Source organism: Chlorocebus sabaeus, chromosome 25 (genome assembly GCF_047675955.1).
Source record: "Chlorocebus sabaeus isolate Y175 chromosome 25, mChlSab1.0.hap1, whole genome shotgun sequence".
In the NCBI taxonomy this organism is placed as follows: Eukaryota; Metazoa; Chordata; class Mammalia; order Primates; family Cercopithecidae; genus Chlorocebus; species Chlorocebus sabaeus.
This window is the reverse complement of record NC_132928.1, coordinates 66,145,018-66,162,327: the sequence shown is the minus strand read 5'-3', so window position 1 is coordinate 66,162,327 and position 17,310 is coordinate 66,145,018. Positions and strand designations below refer to the sequence as shown.

The 17,310-nt window shown below is 38.0% G+C and overlaps 1 protein-coding gene across 1 annotated transcript in view; it reads right to left on the bottom strand.

Moving 5' to 3' along the window:
• Positions 1-17,310, bottom strand: part of LOC140710172 (uncharacterized) — a 29,961-nt gene that overhangs the window by 5,627 nt on the left and 7,024 nt on the right. The window contains exon 3 of the mRNA XM_073011407.1: positions 8,067-8,163. The gene's annotated coding sequence lies outside the window, so the exon portion shown is untranslated. The remainder of the gene's footprint in view (positions 1-8,066; positions 8,164-17,310) is intronic.

The window sequence follows — 17,310 nt, the reverse complement described above, 5'->3', positions numbered from 1 at the left end:
GTTGGTGGTTTATGGGGAGTGGTGTCTCTACAAGTCGCAGGGGAGTAAGAGGAGGGAATGCATGGAGAACAAAGGTTGTCTTGTTATACAGATAACATCTCTCAGGTAATAAACATTGTCTCCAAGGATCTCATCGGAAGAAGAGGTGATGGATAGTTTGTGACAAAGTCTTTCTGGAGGGTGGCGTCTCCTGTGAGTTAATCTTCCTTCACTGATGAGACTCCCAGGAGGATACCTATGACAATTGTGTTACTTTTTGGAGGCTCTATCTTCAGGCACTTAGGGAGTTCAGAGAGAGCCGTTTCCTGTATTTGCTGTTTCCCAAGTGCCCTCAGTTTAAATAATTAGCATACCAAAATGGTACATTTTCAGGTTTTCTGAGCCCCAGCAACTGCTACTATGCAGGTTAAGTAGATAATTACCTTGAAGCTGCTGGAAGAAAAAAAAAAATCCATGCTTGCCTTTAGAGAACAATCAAATTTCTGTGATAGAAGCACATATATGAGAGGATGGCCATTCGTGTTTCTCACAATCCTGCCTCTTAAATTCAAACACTGTTTCATGGGAATTGTTAAGCCAGTAGTATGTTGGGGGTAGGCACTGCAGAGATGAGAAAAGGAGCTGAATAGTATAGACATGTGAAACAAGCAATTTAAGGAGGCAGTGCAGTTTTACAACCTTATAAGAACAAATTTTATTATACAGGAGGAGTAAATTTGAGCAACAGTTCAGTGTTTAAAATGTTAGTCTTCTGTCCTTTATTGCTGTTTTTTATATATTAGGAGGAAAAGCCTGTGGAGAAGCCAGTTGAGGAATGATAATCTAAGTGCCTATCTTGTACTTGCTTGTCTTTTCCAAATTTGGAGGGCTTCAGCCATACCACAGAAGAACAACAATGAAAAACTCAGGGAGTCCATTGAAGACAAATGGAGGTGGTCTTTGGCAAGGACTTTGGGTTTTGCCTTGGTTCTGCCACCATCAGCTAAATATATTGTGAAGGTCCCTTAATGTCTGAATCTGAGCTGCCTTGTTTGTAAAATGAAGATAATAATGTCAACACAGGGTTATTATTGTAATAAACAATTGAGAAACAAGTGAAAATGCTTTGAAAAGCTGGAAACACAGTATATGTGAAGGTACTGCTGCTTTGTATTGATGACAACTCAAAAACAAACACTGGGATATTTCCTCACGGAGGGAAACTATCTTTGAGTCATGGAGATAAAACATTCTGAGAAATGATAGTTTAAATTATCTGTTTTCTAATAGCCAGTACTACAGTTTCTGAGGAAAAAAATCATTTTGGTCAAGTAAATATTATTCTTTCCTGATTGAAAGACAAGAATATACAGTTTTCTTTCACCAATGGTGCCTCTAGTGTTTTGTCACAATTTTTCTCTGCAATTATTCTGAGAATATTTTGGACAGGTAGCACAAATTAACCTTTCTAAAATGACTCATGTGTGTTTTCTTTTAAAAAGGAGCACACATAGGCCGGGAGCGGTGGCTCAAGCCTGTAATCCCAGCACTTTGGGAGGCCGAGACGGGCGGATCAGGAGGTCAGGAGATCAAGACCATCCTGGCTAACCCGGTGAAACCCCGTCTCTACTAAAAAATACAAAAATCTAGCCGGGCGAGGTGGCGGGCGCCTGTAGTCCCAGCTACTCGGGAGTCTCGAGGCAGGAGAATGGCGTGAACCCGGGAGGCGGAGCTTGCAGTGAGCTGAGATCCGGCCACTGCACTCCAGCCTGGGCGACAGAGCGAAACTCCGCCTCAAAAAAAAAAAAAAAAAAAAAAAGGAGCACACATTACCACAAGGTATTAGGTCCTACTTTCAACTTTATAGCTTTCAATGTTTGCTTCATCTATCATTTATATTTATCATTAACTTTCATGTTTCCCGAGGTAAACAGTGAAATTCTGTCTTTTCTAGAGGCAGAAAGATGAGCAGGAAAGAGGGGATCACTCTGATATATCATTCCTGACGTGTGAATGATGTTAGTGAATCCCATGATGGCCTAAGGCTTGGAGAAAAGATGAGATAGAGGGCAGTGGTCTTGTGATTCTCACCTCAGTCTCACTGGGATGGGAGAGTGTCCTCTTGCAGGTGGAGGTCACCACAACAAATAAGAGCTAAGTTCTAAAGCAGCCTAATCTTCTCATTGTTCCCAGACATCAAGCCCAAGATGTTTCTGTTCTGAATATGATTGATTGTGTTTCTATCTTCTGTAATTTAGCTTCCTTCACTTTCTCCATCTGACTTTAAATTCAAAATGTCTCTCAGTGCTCAAGTACTAACCAGGTTATCAAGTCCTAAACCAAATCACTTGATAAAAACGTGTGATATGCCTGACCATTTGCTCTTCTTTCATGTTGCAGTCTTAATTTTCTAGCAGCTCTTTTAAGACTGAAGGTACTCCAATAGTTAACAAGTGATAGCTATAATTGGCCTAAAGAGGATTCATGAGTCTCATGGGAGATTCTGCTTGGCGAAGGGGAAGGTCACCTTCATCTAATCTGAAATAAATTTGAGAGTCTCACAAACATGAATCCAGAATATTAACAAAAACAAAGAAAGAAGCACTGCCAAAAATGTTACCCAAGCAAATCACTCAAGGGCTAGTCTTCTGGGACTGATAAAATCACGTACATTTGCTTAAAGCCTGTAGGAATCCTACTGTGTCACAGCTGTGCACTTACCAAGTTTATTGACTCCGAATACAAAGTATGAGAATAAACCTAAGATATAGCTCACGTTGTGCTGTGCATAGGAATAAGTTTGAAAGCAGGCTATAGGCCTGGTATGGGAAGACAAGGGAATGAGTAGTTCTTCAGCTGCAAATCTATTTTAGATACTCAGCAACGAGGTTGAGGAGAAAATATATGAATAAAGGCAGGTACTGGTGATAATTCATTTTTGAAAGAAAAATGCCAAAATAGGGAGGTGTTATCTATAAACACATAATTTCAGCAATGGTGGTTATTTCAGCCTTTGACAGGGCACAGGACACTTTGGTAACCGTTCCTCTAGGTGCTATCTCAGAGAACAAATGTATCATCAATCATTGTGGCCTATTTTAATGGACAAAAACACAACTGAGATGGAGGAAAAAAATCAGAATCCTAGAGGAAAAAAATCAGAAACAAGGGCAATTATCAGAATGAGTCTTTTTTTTTGAGACAGGGTCTTGCTCAGTCACTGAGGCTGGAGTGCAGTGGCACCATCTTAGATCACTGCAGCCCAGGCCTCTTGGGTTCAAGTGGTCGTGCCACTTCAGCTTCCTGAGTAGCTGGAACTATAGGTGCATGCCACCACACCCAGTTAAGTTTTGTACTTTTTGTAGTGATAGGGTTTCACCATGTTGTCCAGGCTGGTCTCAAACTCCTGAGCTCAACTGATTCTCCCACCTTGGCCTCACAAAGTGCTGGGATTAAAGGCGTGAGACACCACGCCAGGCCCAGAATGAGTCTTTATAAAGAAAAAAAAAATGAGCCTATTACTGCTCAATTCTCCCCTTCACTCTGGCTTTCATGGGCCATGAGCCCCCTGCTTTGTTATTCCTTTAAGTACACAGGATCCTTGAGACTCCCTGGTTCACCTGCTGACCTAAATTCTATACTATTTGGTCAGGCTGTAAATAATTAAATAGAAATTCTTGCTTTCACTTCATAATTATCGAAAGATACCCCAGATTTTCCCAGGGTTCCTGGTTTAACCATGTGATATTTCAATTAGGAAGAAAATCTTGCTTTCTCTAGTATTGAAGAAATCAATTTAAAGTAAGTATTTGGACCAAATTTTCCAAATATTGGCTTCTTAATTTTTCCTTTTTTTTTTTTTTTTTTAGTTCAGATAGATATGTTGTCTTTCATTTTACGAAAAAGATTTTTTTCATAAAAATAAAAATATTCTGGAAAACATTTTTTTAATCTCTTGGGAGCATCTTCACCTGCTACAATAAAATAAGATACTCTGAAGACTAGAGGAGAATAAGTAATAAGTAAATAATAACTCATGTGGCAATTAGTATTTAGTGAGCTCCTAATATATGCCAGGTATACAGTGGTACTTATAAATTCCAAGCATAATGAGAGCATTTGTAGTCTTTTGTATATGCAAGGAACTGAGTTTCAGATAGGAAATAACTTACAATCATACAGAAGGAGAATGTGGATTTGAACCCAGAATCTTTTCATACCTAAGCTTGTGATTTTCCCACTTACCTATATTTCCTTTTCACCTAATATGTTTCTTAAGCTATGTGTTAAAAACTACACTTCCAAGTTTTTCTTGGAAGTGATTCATTTGGGATGATTCTTTACACCCTCCCTTGTTGCTATTGGCATGCAGTGTCATCCTGGATCAAAAACCTTCAAGCATCAAATCAAATGCCTTTGCTTATTCAGATTTCTATCCTTCATTCCTCCTACCTCTGGCTCCCTTGGTATGGCCCTGCCTTCCCTTTCTAATATTTTCTGCTTTAATTTACCTTTACCCAATCAAGCCACAGTCAAACCAAATGACTAGCTCTCCTCTCTTCCTCTGTGCTTTCCCATCTCCATGCTTTTACTCAAGCCGTTCACTCTACTGGAAATGACCTTACCCCTTCCTCACACCACATTCAGAAGCCTTGATCCTGCCATCTTTCTCAGCCCAGCTCAAGTTCTTCTCTTGCTTTTGTGGCTGGAAGTAATTTGTCCCTCCTGCAAAACCTTTATCGCACTCTCTAAGTATATTTCTCATGAACTCATTTTGTAATATCATTATTAATATTTGACTCTCATTTGCCCCTCTAGACTGAGTGAAGGATCTATGACTGATACACCATTTTGTCTTCCACAGAGCGTAGCTTCTATATTGAGGCTAACATAGATGTAAGAATGCTAGATTTTGAAAGAACACATACATTTTAATTTCAAATGGAGAACGAATAAATTTTAAGTATATTTGGATATTTTTACATATTCAAATATTATACGAAACATACTTACATTAAAAATCTTCATTCTTTATGTGAAATTCAAATTTAACTAGGTGTCCCATATTTTATCTAGCAATCCTCCCAACAAACCCTCATCAAGTAGTTTTTAAATAAGTGAATTGCATCTCAGTGGTTCAAATCTGCGACTACGGTATCATTAGCACTGACTGAAGTAACTTCAAATAGTCGTAAATTAAGATAGCTTTGAAAAGAATCATAGTGATAATTTAGTCCAATCTTCTAGTTTTTGGATTATTTTTTAAAAAAGAGATCTCTCAGAGACTTGCTCCAAATCACACAACTAGCACTCAATTACACACCTTGCATTAAAATTGGAACTTAAAAATACAAAGTAGAATCGTCAAAACTTCAAAGAGCTACAAGGATGAAGAGAACTTCTGTATACTTGAACTGTACTTCTGTATTTGCTCCTTCACTCATCTGAGGCTGGCATTAGCAGCTCTATCAGCCCTTGTTTTACTGGTATACAATCAGGGGTTCCCAACCCCCTAGCTGCAGACAGCTACTGGTCTGTGGCCTGTTAGGAATCAGGCCACACAGCAGGAAGTGAGTGGCGGTCAGTGAGCATTACAACCTGCCTGAGCTCTGCCTCCCATCAGATCAACCGCACATTTGATTCTCATAGGAGTGTGAACCCTATTGTGAACTGCTCATGCGAGGGATCTAGATTGCACACTACTAATGAGAATCTGATTAATGCCTGATGATCTGAGGTGTAACAGTTTCATCCTGAAACCAACCCCCCACACATCCAATGTCCCTAACAAACTCTTGCTCCGCCATCCCATCCCATGGAAAAACTGTCTTCCAAAAATGAGTTCTCCGTGCCAAAAAGGTTGGAGACTGCTGGTCTACATGTCTCTCTACACATTTGTACACATTGTTTCAAAGCATAAAGTCTTAAGAGTCAGTGACTGTCCTATCTGGTCACTGATTAATCTTGCCTGGTTAATGAAATGTGATTATAAAAGGACACCCGAGATATATTCATAGAACCAGAGAAGACGTAAGTAAAATGATCTAGGTCATAATTTTTATTTCCTGTCCTTCTGGCAGCAATTTTCTTCCCTAAATCGCTGGTACTTCTCCTTAGGATACTCAGGGGGTCCTGCCTGCCAGGCTTCTTTCCTTGCAAGGCATTCCCTCTGTGGCACTTCTTCCTTTCATCAGAACTTTCCTGTCCTGCTCTTATCTGCTCACCAGGTAGAAAAACAGCTCAAGAAACTAATCTGAGCAAAGGTGTTAAAGGCTGATATGGATTTAATAGGTTTAATATGCATCTCCTCTAAGAAGCAGGTCAAATGTCATACTTTCTGTGAAGACTACTCATTTCCAAGGAGGCCAACTGCTTCCTCCTGGGAGCTACCACCACACTTCTATCAACCTTCTAGTATAGTACTTCTCTGGCTGACGTTTAATTCGCTGTATATTAATATGCACACACAATGTCTTCTTCATATTTATACTGCCAACACCTACTATAGCATCTACTTCATAATTGGCAATCAATATATATTTGTTAAATAAGTGTTTTGTTAATTTGATTTAAACAGGGGATCCCGAGATGTTTAACAGCCAATACAATGATTCTTTAATGATTACCAGCACCACATGTTGGGAATAGTCAGTAAAGAAGTTCTTAAGGTCTTGGTCTAACAAGTAGTCTTCAGTTATGTGTAGCATTTCAACCCTGAAGATGTCTTCCAGTAATAGGATTATTACTGGTTCGAGAGTGTTTATAAGACAGGGTGTTATATAACTTGAAGTACTTGGTTTCTTCCAATTATTGTCTCCAACCATGCTATCTTAAACTTTTCTCTCTCATTTTCTTTAATGCCATCCTGGAGAGACCATATAACTTTCTGGTTACTTTTAATAATTAAAATATAGATTTGTCCGGTTTAAAATAGAAGGGGAGAAGGTAAAGTATAGCACACTCTTTCACTCCTCCCTTCCCTCTTTCCAGGTCTGTTTCTCTGAAGTTAGGGGCAGGAAGGAGGAACAGAAAAATCATAGGTCATCTTACAAAACCATCCATATACTAGACTGAGATGTAAAGCTTTTCTGGAATGATCCTGGTTTGGAATTTTGGAATGGCTGTGTGCTGTCCTGGTGGCTTCTGTTGGTTTGGTGGTCTCTGTAAGGACAGAGTCCTCACTTTCAGAAGTGTCTAGTTGTCCTAAAACTACTAGCCCTCCGTCCCTGCTGCAATCTTTTTTTCAGTGTAGGGGTTCCCTCTCTTTGCCCTGTGGCTGTATGAGCTGCCCTAGAGATTCTGCACCCCATCCCGACCACTGTATCTTTTCACACAGAGCTTCAGAAAAGATTGGTTCTCTTACAAGTAGTCTTTACTTTGGTGGCTTGCAGCCCTACAAATACAGGCTACACTAGTAAGCTTTCTGCCTGCAGAACATCTAAATGAGAAGTAAGTACTTTTCCCCATGTTTGTAAACACACTCTTCCCCCAAATTCCTTGGTAAGCTCTCCTAAGGATTCTCTCTTCATGCTCCACTGTGCTCCAATGGGAGTTCTACAGTGAACCTGCAGGTTCTACAGATCAGAAACAAACAAGAAGACAGACACTCCCTTTTGTAGGCATCTCTATCTACCATGATTCTCTTGTAGCACATTCCCCTCACTTGACTATCCTCTTAGCCAACTGTTCTTAAGTAGGGTCACTAGTCCTCAGCTGGTCAGCTGGGAGTACTGCCAAAAAACTGTGCTCCAGGGGTACACCTTCTGCTGCTGGTATATAGCTACCTTCAGACCTGCTATGGCGTGTATAGCACAGATTATTAAAAGTTGGCTATACATCTGTTTCTTTCTTTTTTAAATCTTTTTTATGGCTATACATCTTAAACATTTTCACTATTAGAAAACTATCATGTTATCTGAAAACTCAGGGCTTGGGCACATTTTAATCATTTCTAAACTGCTATTCCATTATTCTTATTTCAATTTTATCTTGTATATTCACTACATGCACAGTTTTAGAATTCACAAACACTGTCAGTCCTGGGTAAATGAGGATAATCCTCTATGTGCTGTTGACTGAAACCTTACCTTCCTCTGTGAGAGACCTGAAGTGTCACCGATTCAATTAACTTTCTCCTTTTTCCCTCTGAAGATATCCAGACAGTGCTTTTTAAGAGCTCTGTTTCTAAGAAAAATAAAATGAATCACATATACTCAGCATGTTGCACTCAAAGAGCATTGGTAATATAAAAATAAGTAATTAGTATTCAGTTTTCAAAGGAGGTAAAAATCCAGGAATTGCATTTTGTTCTGAGGCAAGCTGGTATATTTGTCCTGGTTTGAGCCCTCAGGCTATTTATATTGATCCTGCCCAGGAAGGCCTCTGGCTCATGATGCTGTGAACCATGTTTTATGGGTTGAATTGTGTCCTCCAAAAGAGATATGTTGAAATCCTAATCCCCACACTTCAGAATGTGATCTTATTTGTAAATAGGGTCTTTGTAGAGGAAATCAAGTTAAACTGAGGTCACTAGGGTGGGTCTTACCCTAATAAAATATGATCAATGTCCTTATTAAAAAAAAAGAAATTTGGACATACAAATACACACAAGAATGCCATGTGAAGATAAGTACCACAAACTAGGTAGCTTAAACAACAGAAATTCATTGTCTCACAGTCCTGGAGCCTAAAAGTACTAGATCAAGATATCAGCAAGGTTGATGCCTTCTGAGGGCTGTGAGGATGAATCTGTTCCATGCCTCTCCCTGGCTTCTGGTGGTTTGCTGGCAATCTTTGGCATTCCTTGGCTTGTAGATGCACCACTCCAATATCTTTTGTTATGGCAGCCCTAGCAAACCAATGCATTATACCTTACTTCGAATCTCCCAATTTCTGAATTATATATATTCTGAATATATAAAAAGAGCTCATCTCCCACTTGGGAACAACTCCTGTAAGAGGTGAGGCTGAAACAGAGGGAAGAGCTACTGAGATTCTGATATGGGATAAGGTTCCTCAAAGCATGGTTTTCCTGCCCTTAGATCTCTAGCTGCTATCTCTCTCTACCACATCCCTTTTCTAAGTCAAAGAGATGACAATGTCAAGTAAAAACTGATTCTAGTAGATTCTCTGCTTATTTTCTTCTCCAAAATGAAACAATTTTCTTCCACGTAAATCTAGGAGCCTACATTGGCAAGTGGTAAAATAGTGGGAGAACTTAATAATGTCTTCTCAATTTTATGCGTGACATAAAAGTGAGAACTTTTTTTTTTTTTTTTTAACAGAAAGGATATATCAAATCATGTGGAAAAAGTCCCTCATTTTACTAAGTAGGAAATCAATACCCAAACGACTTCTAGTCCATTAATCCTTCCACTGGGTCCCATGCCGGTTAAGGATGGGAGAAGCAGAAGCCTGGGGATTAGGAAAGTACTGTACTTCTGCAACTTAATAGCAAGTGAGATAACTTTGGCTTCAAGAGTAATTTTTAAAAAAAAAAAAAAAGGAAAGAAAAAAAGAAAAGGAGCCTTAGTAACACATGATTGGTTCAGTGATGAGATCTGCGGCCAAAAGCAATGTCTAGTACATGAATCAGAAACTCTTTATACTACTCATCACTGAAGTACAACGGCATTTCAAAAGAAGGAAAAGAAGTAAATTAATATTTATTGACCACCTTCATTGTAACACTAGTTTATATCCATTATCTCATTTAACCTTCACCACAGCAGCCTTATTAGTAATCATATTTTATAGAAGAATAAACTGAGACTTAAAGGTGTTTAGAAACCTTATCCAGGAAACAATGACCAGTAACTGGCAGAAATGAGATAGAAACTTACATCTCTATCAGCCTGCTAGGATAGCAGTTGTTCTTAACTCCGTGAAGCATCTGCATCCTAATCACTTGCAGAACTACTTTAAAGTGTGAGTTTAAAGTTCCTAAACCCAGAGATCCTCATTCAGTTGGTCTGTGGGTGGGGTCCAAAAATTTGAGTTTCAAACAAGTTCAGCAACACACTTAATTTTTACACAAGTCAGCAGTGTGCTACATTTAAAAAAGTTATTCTTTGAAAATGATTCTCAAGGATTCTTAATCTTTTACATATTAGTTCAGATTAGTCACTATACCATAGAAACTGTGCCACTCTAAAATAGAATGAAAGTAATCCCTCCCCATTTCAGTGTTTACTAGGATATTGTGTGACACAATAAGTATTTAATAAGCTCCGACTATGAGATTATTTGAATGAGTACAAGGAAAAGTTAGACATTGACACAGGATTGACAATGTTATACTTTGACAAATAGAAACATTTAAAAATTATCATCTATTATAATCATCTAGAAAAAGAGATAACTTGACACAAAAAATATAGGAAGGGTATAATATTAAACTGTTTTATAAACCAAATAAATTTAGTTTTATAAAAAAACTTACTTCACTGTCCTTCTTTTTCTCATTTAAATTAACAAAATTTCATCAGGAACCAAAACGGGTCAACGTCTTGAGCCATGTCAATAGTTCACTGTCATGAGAATACACAGTCCAAAGAAGACTCAATCTTTGACTTTAAAGGTATGCAATTTAATTAAGATACTCAAATTTACACGCATGAAATGACTCAAAACCAATATAAAATAGTATATAATTATGTATAGGCATACCTCAGAGATATTGTAGGTTCAGTTCCACACCATTGCAATAAAGTGAGTATCACAAAAAAGGGAATGACACAAATTTTTTGGTTTCTTAGTGCACATAAACAGTTATGTCTACACTATAGTCTGTTAAATGTGCAATAATATTATGTCTAAAAATATACAAATCCTAATTTAAAAATACTTTATTGCTAAAAGTTGCTAATGCTCATGAGTCTTTAGTGAGTCATAATCTTTTGCTTATAGAGGGTCTTGCCTTGGTATTGATGACTATTGACTGATCAGGGTGGTGGTCGATAGGCTGGGTGCAGTGGCTCATGCCTGTAATCCCAGCACTTTGGGAGGCTGAGGCAGGAGGATCACTTGAGCTGGGGAGATAGAGGTCACAGTGAGCTATGGTAGTGCCCCTGCACTCCCACTTGGGTGACAAAAAAAAAGCGGGGGCTGATGGTTGCTGAAGGTTTAGGTGGCTGCAGCAATTTCTTAAAATAAGACAACAAATGAAGTTGGCCACATCAATTGACTTTTCCTTTCATGAAAGATTTCTCTGTAGAATGTGATGGTATTTGATAGCATTGTACCTATAGAACATCTTACAAAATTGGAGTCAGTACTCTCAAACCCTGCCACTGCTTTACCAACAAAGTTTTGTAATATTCTAAATCCTTTGCTGTCATTTCAACAATGTAACAATGTTCAGAGACTCTCTACCAGCAATACATTCCATCTAAGGAAACCTTTTTTTTCTTGCTTATCCACAAGAAGCAACTCCTCATCCACTCAAGTTTTATTCTAATATTGCAGCAATTAAGTCACATATTCAGGTGCCACTTCTAATTCTAGTTCTCTTGCTATTTCCATCACATCTTCATGTACTTCCTCTACTAAAGTCTTGAAGTCACTCATAAGGCTTGGAATTAACTTCTTCCAAATTTCTATTATGATAAATTGACATTTTGACCTCCTCTCACGAATCACAAATGATCTTAATGGCATCTGGAATGGTGAATCCTTTCCAGAAGGTTTTCAGCTTATTTTGCCATATCTATAAGTGGAACCACTGAAGCAGGTCTAGCCTTATGAAATATATTTCTCAAATAATAAGATTTAAAGTTTGAAATTATTCTTTGATCCATGGGCTGCAGAATAGATGTTGTATTAGCAGGCAAGAAGCAGTATTAATCTCCTTGTAAATCTCAATCAGGGCTCTTGGGTGACTAGGTACATTACTAACAAGCAGTAATATGAAATAAATCTTTTTTTTTTTCCTGCTCTCAACAGAGTCTCAATAGGGAGCTTAAAATATTCAGGAAACCATGCTTTAAATAGATGTGCTGTCATCCGGGATTTGTTGTTCCATTGACAGATTAGAGGCAGAGTAGATTCAGCATAATTCTTAAGGGCTGTAGAATTTTCAGAATATTCAGTGAGCACTGGCCTCAACTTAAAGTCATCAGTTGCATTTTCCCTAACAAGAGTCATTCTGTCCTTTGAAGCTTTGCAGCCAGGAATTGTCTTCTCTTCTCTAGCTATGAAAGTCCTAAATGATATCTTCTTTCAAAAGAAGGTGTTTTGTCTACATTGAAAATCTGTTGTTTAGTGTAGTCACTTTCATCATCTTAGCTAGAGTTTCTGCATAATCTGTTGCAGCTTCTACCTTAGTACTTGCTGCTTCACTTTATACTTTGTATTAGTCCATTTTCATACTGCTATAAAGAACTGCCTGAGACTGGGTAATTTATAAAGGAAAGAGGTTTAATTGACTTACAGTTCAGCTTGGCTGAGGAGGCCTCAGGAAACCTATAATCATGGCAGAAGGCAAAGGGGAAGCAACGCACCTTCTTCACAAGGCGGCAGGAAAGAGAAATGCCGAGCAAAGGGGGAAGAGCCCCTTATAAAACCATCAGATCTCATGTGAACTCACTATCAGAATAGAATGGGGGAAATCACCCCCACAGTCCAATTACCTCTACCTGGTCTCTCCCCTGACACATGCCTTGCTTCCCCTTTGCCTTCCGCCGTGATTGTAAGTTTCCTGAGGCCTCCTCAGCCAACCTGAACTGTAAGTCAATTAAACCTCTTTCCTTTATAAATTACCCAGTCTCAGGCAGTTCTTTATAGCAGTATGAAGGGATTAGGGGGATTATAATTCAAGATGAGATTTGGGTGGAGACACAAAGCCTAACCATATCACACTTTTATGATAGATGGCTTCTTTCCTTAAGCCTCATAAACCAACCTCTGACAGTTTCAAACTTTTCTTCTTCTTCCTGTCTCTCAGCCTTCATATAATTAAAGAGAGCTACTGCCTTGCTCTGGATTAGGCTTTGGTTTAAGAAAATGTTGTGGCTGATTGGATCTATCCAGACCACTCAAACTTTCTCCGTATCAGCAATATGACTGTTCTGCTTTCTTTTCATTTGTGTGTTCACTGGACAAGCACTTTTAATTTCCTTCAAGAACTTTTCCTTTGCATTCACAAATTGGCTGTTTGGCACAAGAGGCCTAGCTTTTGGCCTGTCTTAGCTTTTGATATGCTTTCCTCACTAAGCTTAATCATTTCTGGTTTTTATTTTAAGTGAGACATTTGACTCTTTCTTTCACTTGAAGGCTTAGAGGACATTATATGGTTATTAATTGGCCTAATTCAAATATTGTTGTGTCTCAAGAAATAGGCAGGCCCAAGGAGAGGGAGAGAGATGGGAAAATGGCCGGTCAATAAAGCAGTTAGAACACACTCAACATTTACTTATTAAGTTTGTTCTCTTATATGGGTGTGATTCTTGGTGCCCCAAAACAATTACAATAGTAACATCAAAGATTACTGATTGCAGATCACCATAAGAGATACATAATTAAAAAGTCTAAAATATTGAGAGAATTACCAAAACATGACAAAGACACAAATTGAGCACATGCCACTGTTAACAATGGCACTAACAGGCTTACTCAATGCGGGGTTGCCACAAACCTTTAATTTGTCAAAAACACAGTATCTGCAAAGCATAATAAAGTGACGTGTAATAAAACAAGACTTGCTTATATATAATTGATATGGTTTGGCTTTGTGTCCCCACCCGAATCTCATTTTGAATTGTAATCCCAGGTGTTGAGGGAGGGAATTGGTGGGAGGTGACTGGGTCATGGGGGTGGTTTCCCCCATGCTGTTCTCATGATAGTGAGTTCTCATGAGATCTGATGGTTTTATAAGGAGCTCTTCCCCCTTGGCTTCCTTCACTTGCTCTCTCACCTGCTGCCATGTAAGACATGCCTGCTTCCTCTTCCACCATGACTGTAAGTTTTCAGAGGCTTCCCTAGCCATGCAGAACTGTGAGTCAACTAAACCGCTGTTCTTTAAAAATTATTCAGTCCTAGGCAGTTCTTTATAGCAGTGTTTAGAACGGCTAATACAATAATTATGTGGAAGAGATAGTAGTTATATATAATGGGAGACTAAGTAAAAGAAAGATCTGTATGAAGTGAAGTGGAAACTAAAGGATTGGTGAAAGAAGTGGTAGTCGAACTAAATTTGGCTAGGTTGAAAAGAGGGCAAAGGGAATCCTAAATGGAAAAGGAGCAAGGTGCACAGAGTAGAAGTAAGCTACTAAAAACAACAGTGATATGAACCAGGATTGTGTAAGGAAGCTAGCCTGATTAAAGCAGAGAATACATTTTAAACAGTACTGGATGATTATGTCAGATAAAAAAGGTAGATTGTAATGATGTGAAAAATGGATTACTAGACAGGAATCTGGACTCAAGCAGATATAAGAGCATTATAGTTTCTCACACAGGGAAGAATCCAAAGTGAAAACATTATTTTGTACTGGTAAGTAATGTGTCTTAACTTTTGGTTGTGAAAACACAGGGTCTGACAAGTGCAAGTATTCCATGAAGTCTGGTTGATGGCACGATGGCTACTGTATTTGTAATCCACACAAAATCTCTGCAATACCTGCCAAGTCTGATTTATCTTGAGATTAGAAACTTAGTTTAAATTTCTACTTTCTACTTAGCTAACCACCTGCATTGTTTCCCATTCTGCTTTCTGTCTTTCAACCTAAAATAAAAATATAACAGGGTGAAATAAAATGTACTAATTCCCCATACCCCGTTACACCTAGGCTGTGGTAAGGGGATCAACAGTGACTTCAGATAAATAGTTCAATATCAATCAGGGTAGAAATGGCTCTTAACACAATATAGTCTGGTTTATTCTAAAGAAATAATGTCACAATTATGTTATTATAAATTCCTTATGTAGAAAAATAGTTATTTTCTTTAAAAAATTAATCATCAGGGTAGAATAAATAGTTAAATGTGTTTTGTTTTAGTTAATATTAACTCCAGGAGAAAACCTTTAGACGAGCCCTAGTCAATGAATGGAACAAGAGGCAACTAGCAATCAACAAATCACTAAACTGTGAAATGTTTAAGACAAAGGAAGAAAACTGAGAACTTTATTCTCTCTTTGGAGTGACAGGTTCTAGGAAAGGGATAGGAGAGACCCTAGAGGCTGCCAGAAGAATGTAAGAGTCAGGAATGAGAAAATACATATGTAGGACATTTCTGAAGGCCTAGAAGGTCTATGTGAGACTGCCAACCCACCTAAAGGCTTATCGAGGGAGAGAGACACATAATCCCTTGAACAACAAAGCATAGCAAAGAAATTCAAAGTGTCCAATCAACTAAATTCTTCCCCACAGAACTGAGGAACCCTTCACAGGTCTATGTATTTTGTGTTGTACTGTAGGGAAGTGGTAGAATAGTAGGTATCCAGGCATACAATCCTTTCTAGAAGGATTCAGGGATAAAATCTGTAGAACATAAAAAGGGTCTGCTGCACAGATTACAAAAATTAACACTGCCTCCTCCAGTGTAAGGGTTTGAGATTAGGAAGCACAGTAGAGGAGCTAGGCACAGAGCTTCTAACATTAATTACTGGGGTTCAACTTTTGTCTTCCTGGTTTCCTAGATATATGAGCTTCAGCTAGTTCTTCCAGTCTTCTTAAAGTAAATATGATATATGTGTATATATGTGTGTGTGTGTGTGTGTTTATAAATGGAATGGTAAGAGAAACTACTTCATGCAGTTGTTGTGATAATTAAGTAAGGTAATACATGGAGAAGACCTGGCACCTGGTACATCTTCTGTAAATATGCACTATCATTATTATAAAATATTGTATAAAAGGTGAATAAATGTAAATTATCTTAACAGATTGTCCTAGGAACAATATTCAGGTATTAATTTTGAATATATATGGTCAACCTATGTTTGCCAGGTTGAATTTGCTTAATAAAGAGTAAAGAAAAACTGGCAGGTGATTTTTCCAAAGACTAAAGATGAAATGAGATAATATTACTTGGTACTTATATAGAAATGCATAGACTCAGATCCCTTTTTGAGAAAACAGGATTAGAAAAAGATGTAGAGAACTTAGAAGCGATTTTCTCCTAAGGGTCCGTATTAGAAAATTTACTCTAGACAATATAAATCACTATCATAAAGAATTCATGAGAATGATAACATGGCACCAGAACTGTGACAAAACACCAACGAAACAAAACAAAACAAAAGAAAAACAACAAAGACACCTACTTATCCCCAAACTTTTCTGATTTGTGAGTTATTATGGGTTTCATTGTTTAAAAATTCCCCTTCTGCTATGGCATGAATGTTTGTGTCTCCCCAAAGTTCGTATTTTGAAATTCCACCTCCCAAGGTGGTATTAGGAGGTGGGGCCTCTGAGAAATGATTAATTCATGACGGGAGCCTTCATGAATGGGACTAGTGCCCTTAAAAAAGAGGTCCAACAAAGCTCATTCATGCCTTCCATTATGCAAGGGCACAGCTAGAAGATGTCATGTATGAACCAGAAAGCAAGCCCTCGCCAGATATCAAATCTGCCAGAGCCTTGATTTTTCTAGCCTCCAGAACTGTGAAAAATACATTTCTGTTGCTTATAAGGTACCCAGTTTGTGGTAGCTTGTTAAAGCAGCCTGAATGAACTAAGACACCTTTCTAAAATGTGTTATAACTGACTAATTTAAAAATTAGAGTACAATCACTGCTCGGGTGACAGGTGCAATAAAATCTCAGAAATCACTAATAAAGTACTCAATTATGTAACCAAAAACTACCTGTACTCCAAAAACTATTCAAATAAAAAAATTAGAATACATTAATATCAGTATTTTTCTTGAGAATCTCATTAACTCCTTTGAAATAACTGAAAAATAGCACTAGATATTATAATATGGATATTGAAAATATCCAGAATATGAAAATTGAATTTAGGCTGGGTAAGTTGGCTCATTCCTGTAATTCCAGCACTTTGGGAGGCCAAGACAGAAGGACTGCCTGAGGCCAGAAGTTCGAGATCAGTCTGGCCAACATAGTGAGACCCCATCTCTGCAAAAGAAAATTGAATTTTAAAAAGTCACATTGAACAAAAATTTTGAAGAATATTTAATTTGTTTCAGCTGATAATTCCTAAGATTCTCTATACTAACTATATTAAAATAATAGAACTTGCTGGGAAAGTTGGGAAAATGATACTAGAGAGGTTAGAGTATAACATAGCAACTTTTTGCTTCCTCAGATCTTATTTAGAGCTCATCACAAATTAGCAAAGAATAGGTACTTTATAGTTCCAAACTAAGAAT